Source organism: Solanum stenotomum, chromosome 12 (assembly GCF_019186545.1).
Source record: "Solanum stenotomum isolate F172 chromosome 12, ASM1918654v1, whole genome shotgun sequence".
Classification (NCBI taxonomy): Eukaryota; Viridiplantae; Streptophyta; class Magnoliopsida; order Solanales; family Solanaceae; genus Solanum; species Solanum stenotomum.
Genome location: NC_064293.1, coordinates 31,791,646 through 31,801,750, shown reverse-complemented (window position 1 = coordinate 31,801,750; position 10,105 = coordinate 31,791,646).

Here is a 10,105-nt window from a genome sequence, read left to right as displayed (position 1 = left end):
GATCATTACTTCAGCCTCACTAGACTGATTCCCATCCACTGGCACAACAATTTTTGTAAAAGTTTCACAAAGTGCCATTTTTCTTATATTTTATGTTAGTTTAAAATTTTGTCCTTGATAATAAATATTTTTTTTGGTAAAGAATAAATGTATTTTTGTATCATATTATCTTACAATTCGGTATGACGTTATTTTTTTTAAAAAAAAAATTAGATCCATTAGGCATGAATTTAATTGTTAAATAACAAAAAAATCAACTCAATAGAAAAACAAAAATTAAGAACAAACTTATTCACAAGAAAAGCATGTAATTTTATGTCATTTTCCATCATGCTATTTCAAGTTATATTTAAAAATCATTCAAAATATTTAACTATAGTCCATATTGACAAACTTTAAATAAAAGTTTCATGCTTTCCTCTTCCTTAATTAATGTTAAGGACATGAGTGTGTGTATATATATATCTAAAGTCGTGTTTGGTAGCCTAAAATTGATTTCAAAGCAATTAAACTTGCAAAAAATAAATTTCAACTATTCTTTAAATAGGTATATCCACTAAGCGGCAATAAGATGCACTTCCCGCTCGCTTTCCATACTCGACGCAAGCCTCTATTTCATATATGCTCAGGAGCCGTTCGGTTACCATTAGGGATGGGAATGGAGCGGTACGGGTAGAAGGGATGCAAGTTAAGCTTAACTCGCAAAAATTTTAATCTGCTTCGCCCCACCCCGCATCGCCTTGCCTCACATAACAATTTTTTTCATTTTCAATCTGCCCCATCCCGCCTTGCATAGATCCGTCCCGTATATTTTTTTAATATTTTTTTCTAGTTAAGTTTGATACTAAAAATATAATTCATAAAAATAAATTTATTTTTTTCATTAAATTGTATTATTTTAATAGGATAGTGTCTTAAAAAATTATTTTTAGAGGTCAATTGGAAAACATGTAAGAAATTGTATTTTTTTTTATTGAACCATTTCATTCACTATCATGAATATTTTAGTAGCTTTAAAGAAATTATCTTAATAAATAATGGTCTATCACTCTTATAACATGTAAAAAGTTGAAATTTAGTTTGAACCCACACAAAATCACATTTACTCGCAACCCGCCTCGCATTAGTTTTAAAAAAATCCACTTCAACACACCCATCTCACCCGCCCTGCATAGCCTTAAATCCACCTCGCCCCGCATTTGCCCCGCCCTATTGTCATCCCTAGTTACTGTATAAGAGTCAATCTAATACATGGTAGCTGGATAGAGTTATGCAGGTATTGGTAATGTGGGTATTAGTTATGTAGGCATTAATTATATATATATTAGTTATGCAGAGTTTAGTTATACATGTATTAGTTGTGCAGGGTTTAGTTATACATGTATTAGTTATGTAGGTATTAGTTATGCATGTATTAGTTATGTAGGTATTAGTTATGCAATGTTTAGATATGTAGAGATTACAATATATTAATGAGTCAATTTTTATTTCTTAATTTCAAAAGTTATTAGTGAGCTAATATTTATTATTACCATTAAAATAACCAACATTATAAATAATACATTAAAATTAAATAAATACCAATAGCTAAAAATAGCAAAACAAATAACAAATAACTAAAAGTAATTGTATTCAATATGATTAAGTAATTAAGTAGTATGTAATTTAAATTAAACTAAATAATATATAACTAAAAAAATTAAAACTTGTATTTTAAGCAATAAATAAATAAATAAATTTAAACTGGATTTTTAAGCAAAAAATTAAAACTTGTATTTTTAACTAAAAAGATAACAATTAACAAGAGTTTAAGCAATTATCAAGACAACAAACTCAAAGAAAAAAAATGACAGTACACTTTTTAATATGTATTAATTATTTTATTAGTTATATATATATATATATATAAGTATTAATTATGTAAGATTACAATAAATGCAATCAAACACCGTAAAAAAAATACATCAATCTCTTATACTTACAACATTTGAAAATTTGCCAACCAATCATTGTACAAAATTAATACATGAATAATTTTTGTCCTATCTGCAAATCAAACATGGTATAAAATTATATAACCAAGTTATCCATGTATTAGCTTTGGCCTTATCTAGCTACCAAACGACCCCTATTTAGGATAAAAGTTATTCATGTATTAATTTCACGGAAAAGGCTCATATTTACCCTTCGTCATACTTGTTTGATATATTTCCCCTTACCATCCAACTTTAGGCACATATTTGCCCTTGTACAGTTAAGTATTGTTTCACCATTTTTATTAGTCTACATGGCGCCTTCGTGGCTCCATATGTATATATTTGGCTTAAGTCATCTACAGCCCCTTAAAGTTGTTCGCATAATTCACTTAAACACCTCCATTAAGGTTAGTACCTATTAGACACTCTAATATTAACAAATTTGTACTTATTGAACACAAAATGATAATAAGGTTTTAAAATATTGTGTGTGTAATTCACGCGCACTATCTTAAAAAAAATAACGAATAAAACTGCAGCACGCGACATATGGGCCAATCTAATGAATTTTCATTTTTTAAAATAAAATAAGAACTCCAACCTTTAATATTCCAAAAAATTAATTAACAAAAAAGGAGAAAAAAGAAAACCCCCACCCCCACACAAATCCACCCACCTTTCTTACTTCCTTGTCACCGGCCATCCTAATTCCTCCGACAACAAATTTCGATTTCTCCGGCGACAGCAAAACGAAGAAACAAGAAAATCTCCCCCACCCCGCTGTCCCAAATCCACCCACCTAATTATTTGTCTATCTTCTTCTTCTTCTTCTCCGTCGTGTGTTATCCGTCATTTTCTATTCCTTTGAAAAAAAAAATCTTTTTATAATGAATTATGGGCTATTGAAATCAAGTCTGATGCAAATATTAATGAAGTGATTGTTGAGATTCTTTGTGAAAAATAAATCGATATTGATAAATTATTTTGAAACGACGAAGAAAAATCAAGAGAATTCAAATGAATTATATCAAATTTCCTGATATCATTTTAAATATACGGTTGGTGATGTTTGTTGATCGAAGTGACCGAAAAAAAGATGGACAGAGGTTGCTTTTATAATTGCGATGTCCCATTTTTTTTCTGTTGCAAATTCTTGCAAATTTTATTAACATTCAATTTTTATTGTGTAAAGAGTGCAAATTAAAATCGAAGAACAAAAATAAACATAATATAAAAAGCTTTAAATGGGGCCAAGAAGACGACCTTGGTATAGCCTACACGAGTGAGGATGAGATTGCTTTCTTTTTAGGTATAAAACATTATCTTAAATAAAAAATTTAAATTGTTTTAATTAATAATACATGTCAAGTGTCATTAGGAAAAAAAGTACAAATTTATTCTAACAAAGTATATATATATATATAAAAAAATGGGACCTATTCACGCGCTGCAATGGTGTGAGATACACTTATTTTGCCACATCAATATTTTGTGCTTAATAGATACTTGTTTTGAACAATTTAGGCGTTCAATAGGTACAAATTTTAATTGAGGTGTCTAAGTGAATTATGTGGACAACTTTAAGGATCCACAGATGACTTAAGTCTATATATTTTTATTATAATTAAAATTTTACTTTCTATTTAGTATTCTATCCAATCCATTTAGTAAAATCCGAGCCATTACTTCCATCAAATCTGCTAAAACCAAACTCATCATTATTTGCATTATTATTAGTGTTGCTGCTCGTGCTGGTGTTGCTGCTGCTATTTATGGCTTGATTACAAACTTTGCCTAATTTCTCACCACAAAGCTCGGAATTCCCCTTAAACAAACTCTCATTGACGAAACAGGGATTTCCCCTTTCAAGTTATTATTAGAAAGATGGAGTAATTCTAATGTCAGACTGCTTCGAGGCTGGCGGTATTGGACCTGAGAACTGATTGTTCTCCAGGTGCAATTCAATGAGATATTGCAGCTCCATTAATGATGACGGAATTTCACCAGAAAATTTGTTGTCAGAGAGCCATAACTTCTTCAACGACAACATTTTTTCAAAGTAATCTGAAGGAATTTCACCAGAAAATTGATATTCCAACAAATAAAAACCTTTTAAAGCACCCATTCGATTGAATTCCGGAATTGGTCAAGAAAATAAATTGCTTAGAAAACTAAGTGTCCACAGACCAGGCATTTGTGATAATGCCTCAAACGTCTATAATTCCACTCTCCAGATAATTTCGTTTATGCAAGAAGAAGTCCAGTAACCATTTTTTTCTGACAAAAAACACCCAACCAACGTATATTCTTGTCACACGGATCCGTTCCGGGTATTGGAATCGGGTTAATGGATCTTTATTTTGATTGGGTCGGATTTTACTAAATGGGTTAGATAGAATACTAAATAGAAAGTAAAATTTTACTCCAATTATAATAAAGATATGTACACGTGGAGCCACGTAGATGCCATGTGGTGCCACATAGACTAATAAAAATGGTGAAACAATTTAATTGTACAAGGGCAAATATATGCTCAAAGTTGGATGGTAAGGGCAAATATACCAAAAAAGTATGACGAAGGGCAAATATGACCATTTTCTAAGAGTACAAGGGCAAATATGACCCTTTTTCGTTAATTTTATGCCATGTTTCGTTAGTAAATTTCAAATGTTGTATAAAAAGTTATTCATGTATTAATTTTATACAGTGTTTGATTGTGTTTTAGTAGTTCTACATAATTAATACCCACATAACTTAACGAGGAAACCTATGTATAATTTTATGCAGGATAGGAAGTAAAATAAATTATGTGGGTATTAGCTATCCAAGAATTAAATAAGAATTTCTTGTTTACCTCGAATTTGTGTTAAAATTTGGTAGAATCTTTTTTACTTTTTCTTTTTAGTCTAAAAATATTTTATAGTATTTAATTTCCTTTCAAGTCTAGGGTTTACATTAATTGCAAACTATTTAGTTTTATTTTAGTTTAGTTTCTAGAAGGATTCTCCTTTAAGAAGGATTCTTCTTTAAGAAGGATTCTCCTTAATTATTTATAAATAGGGATGTACTCTTCTATTTGAATCAATGCAAAGAGTTATCATTCATTCTCTCTTTAATTTCTCTTTCTAGTTTCTTCCATTCTATAACAATTTGTTCACTTATTTATTTGTAAATAATGTATATTAACTAATTTACAAAATTAAGGAGATCAATTATGCTGTTTATGTTCCTCGTATTTCTCGTTTCGTCATTTTATATAACATTTTATGTTTGCCGCATCTTAGTAGTTTTTAGTTAATGGTGATACCTCGGTGCATCCGTAAAAATAATACATGAATCTCTTTCACTTGCAACATTTGAAAATTTGCCAATCAATCATTGTACAAAATTAAAATATGAATAATCTTTGTCCTATCTACAAATCAAACATGGCATAAAATTAATACATGAATAACCAAGTTATTCATGTATTAGCTTTGACCTTATCTAGCTTTCAAACGACCCTTATTTGGTTTGTTAATAGGATAAAAGTTATTCATGTATTAATTTTATGTCATGTTTAGTTAGTAAATTTCAAATGTTGTTTAAAGTTATACATATATCAATTTTATACGGTGTTTAATAGTGTTTTAGTAGTTCTACATAATTAATACCCACATAACATAATGAGGAAATCTATGTATAATTTTATGCATGATAAAAAGTAAAATAAGTTATGTGGGTATTAGCTACCAAAAACTAAATAAGAATTACTTGTTTACCTCTAATTTGTTCACTTATTTATTTGTAAATAATGTATATTAACTAATTTACAAAATTAAGGAGGTCAATTAAGTTGTTTATGTTCCTCGTATTTCTCGTTTCGTAGTTTTATATAACATTTTATGTTTGCCGCATCATAGTAGTTTTTAGTTAATGGTGATACCTCTGTGCATTTTGGCTAGTTTATCAAGGGGAAAAGCCAAAAAGGGTTAAGAATGTCTTTAACGTATTTCAAATGATTCAAAAATGTCCTCCTTTCCACCTTTTTAAATGTTTTTTTAAGGTTTAAAATTATCCTTTTTTAACAGCCGACTGACATGGTAAATGACGAGTCATTAAATTAGACAAATGGCTTCATCTTATTGGTCCACCTAATTTTTTAAAATCCAGCCCAACGACCCGACCTATCTATGCTACAAAAACTCAACCCACCCAGAAACCTGTTTACATATTAACCTAACATATCTTTGAACTCCATTTTAACGCGATTCTCAATCTTTTTTTGTAGCAGCCGAGGATGGTGGTTTAGGGTTACAAATTACCACACGTTTGAGGTGCGAATGAAACTGTGTCATTTTGGAATGGTGGTAGCAGTCGAGGATGATAGAACATGGAGGGGCTTTTCCATTTTGGAATTGTTGGCTCTATTAGCGAGTTGACTAACTGTGTCATTGAAATAAATTGAGTTCTAATGCAATAAATGGTGAAAGAAATGGATCATACGCAGGAACAACCCAAAAATTTAATGACGGAAAATGCATAGAATTGCGAGCATCCTCAGAATTAACATGTCGACATTGAAAAAATTTCATTATAGCACTATTTCGAATTGTCCTGAAAAGTAACAAAAAAATTTATATGTTGAAATCGAATAACAAAGAATATGGCAAGAAAGTAAAAATTTAGATTTTGGTACACATATTCCAATGAAAGAAGACAAAGATAATCTTTAGTTTGGATAGACATACTGTGAAGTTCGGAAATTTTCTCTGCATCCTTAGCTCATGCTCTACAATTAACTAGAGAATGGAGAACAGATGAATTGAANGTTATGCATGTATTAGTTATGTAGGTATTAGTTATGCATGTATTAGTTATGTAGGTATTAGTTATGCAATGTTTAGTTATGTAGAGATTACAATATATTAATGAGTCAATTTTATTTCTTAATTTCAAAAGTTATTAGTTAGCTAATATTTATTATAACCATTAAAATAACCAACATTGTAAATAATACATTAAAATTAAATAAATACCAATAGCTAAAAATAGCAAAACAAATAACAAATAACTAAAAGTAATTGTATTCAATATGATTAAGTAATTAAGTAGTATGTAATTTAAATTAAACTAAATAATAGATAACTAAAAAAATTAAAACTTGTATTTTAAGCAATAAATAAATAAATTTAAACTGGATTTTTAAGCAGAAAATTAAAACTTGTATTTTTAACTAAAAAGAAACAATTAACAAGAGTTTAAGCAATTATCAAGACAACAAACTCAAAGAAAAAAAATGATAGTACACTTTTTAATATGTATTGATTATTTTATTAGTTATAAATATATATATAGGGTGTACAAGTATTAATTATGTAAGATTACAAAAAATGCAATCAAACACCATAAAAAAAATACATCAATCTCTTATACTTACAACATTTGAAAATTTGCCAACCAATCATTGTACAAAATTAATACATGAATAATTTTTGTCCTATCTGCAAATCAAACATGGTATAAAATTATATAACCAAGTTATCCATGTATTAGCTTTGGCCTTATCTAGCTACCAAACGACCCCTATTTAGGATAAAAGTTATTCATGTATTAATTTCACGGAAAAGGCTCATATTTACCCTTCGTCATACTTGTTTGATATATTTCCCCTTACCATCCAACTTTAGGCACATATTTGCCCTTGTACAGTAAAGTATTGTTTCACCATTTTTATTAGTCTACATGGCGCCTTCGTAGCTCCATATGTATATATTTGGCTTAAGTCATCTACAACCCCTTAAAGTTGTTCGCATAATTCATTTAAACACCTCAACTAAGGTTAGTACCTATTAGACACTCTAATATTAACGAATTTGTACTTATTGAACACAAAATGATAATAAGGTTTTAAAATATTGTGTGTGTAATTCACGCGCAATTATCTTTAAAAAATAACGAATAAAACTGTAGCACGCGACATATGGGCCAATCTAATGAATTTTCATTTTTAAAAATAAAATAAGAACTCCAACCTTTAATAATCCAAAAAATTAATTAACAAAAAAGGAGAAAAAAGAAAACCCCCACCCCCACACAAATCCACCCACCTTTCTTCCTTCCCTGTCACCGGCCATCCTAATTCCTCCGACAACAAATCTCGATTTCTCCGGCGAGAGCAAAACGAAGAAACAAGAAAATCTCCCCCACCCCGCTCTCCCAAATCCACCCACCTAATCATTTGTCTATCTTCTTCTTCTTCTTCTTCTCCGTCATGTGTTATCCGTCATTTTCTATTCCTTTGAAAAAAAATATTTTTTTTCTTTTTATAATGAACTATGGGCTATTGAAATCAAGTCTGATGCAAATAGTGAAATAAATTATGAAGCATGATAGATTAATGAAGTGATTGTTGAGATTCTTTGTGAAAAATAAATCGATATTGATAAATTATTTTGAAATCAACGACGAAGAAAAATTAAGAGGATTCAAATGAATTATATCAAATTTCCTGATATCATTTTAAATATATGGTTGGTGATGTTTGTTGATCTAAGTGACCGGAAAAAAGATGGACAGAGGTTGTTTTTATAATTCCGATGTCCCATTTTTTTTCTTGTTGCAAATTCTTGCAAATTTTATTAACATTCAATTTTTATTGTGTAAAGAGTGCAAATTAAAATCGAAGAACAAAAATAAACATAATATAAAAAGCTTTAAATGGGGCCAAGAAGACGACCTTGGTATAGCCTACACGGGTGAGGATGAGGTTGCTTTCTTTTTAGGTATAAAACATTATCTTAAATAAAAAATTTAATTGTTTTAATTAATAATACATGCCAAGTGTCATTAGGAGAAAAAAAGTACAAATTTATTCTAAAAAAGTGTATATATATATATATATAAAATGGGACCTATTCACGCGCTGCAATGGTGTGAGATACACTTATTTTGCCACATCAACATTTTATGTTTAATAGATACATGTTTTGAACAATTTAGGTGTTCAATAAGTACAAATCTTAGTTGAGGTGTCTAAGTGAATTATATGGATAACTTTAAGAGTCCGCAGATGACTTAAGCCTATATATTTTTATTATAATTAAAATTTTACTTTCTATTTAGTATTCTATCCGATCCATTTAGTAAAATCCGACCCATTACTTCGATCAAATCTGCTAAAACCAAACTCATCATTATTTGCATTATTATTAGTGTTGCTGCTCGTGCTGGTGTTGCTGCTGCTATTTATGGCTTGATTACAAACTTTGCCTAATTTCTCACCACAAAGCTGGGAATTCCCCTTAAACAAACTCTCATTGAATCATAATAACGAAACAGGGATTTCCCCTTTCAAGTTATTATTAGAAAGATGGAGTAATTCTAATGTCAGACTGTGTCACGACCCAAAAATGGAAGTGATGGCACTCATCTTATCCCACTAAGACAAGTCAGCCTAACACTCACCCATTACAATAAAATGCAGAAATTTCATAATTTACTCAAAAATACCCCCAAAATCTGATTGTCACGTGTACAAGCCTCTAAAGTATTACAATTGAATCAAAAGAAAAATACAAGTCTCATATGACATTGTTTCTAGAGTAGAACAAGATCATAAACAGGAGTAAGAAGGATCGCTAAGAAGACAAACAACTACCTCACAAATCTCCCAGAAGCATTGGAAAAGAAGAGAATGACAAGTACTACAAAAAATTGTAGAAGCAAGGGGTGAGTACCAAACCACACGGCACTCAGCAAGTAAACCTCTAAACACGAGCTAAGGGGATAGAATACAAGTACTCCTTACACTCCACCCGAACCTTCACAACTACAATCTGTATAAAACCAGCCCAATCTAACAGTTCACAATTTATAAGCACATATCTCAACAACAACATTCTAACAATCATATATTCTCAACAACAAGCTCAATATTTATCAATTATCACCTCTACAACTACAACCTGCTTAGTACCAGCCCAACATAACAGTTCACAGTTTACAAAGCACATAGCTCAACACAACACTCTAACAATTTCATATCCTCAACAACAACAATAGTTTCATATCCTCAACAACAACACTCTAACAATTGCATATCTTCAACAATAAGCCCAATATTCATCAGTCACAAGTTTCATAGAAAG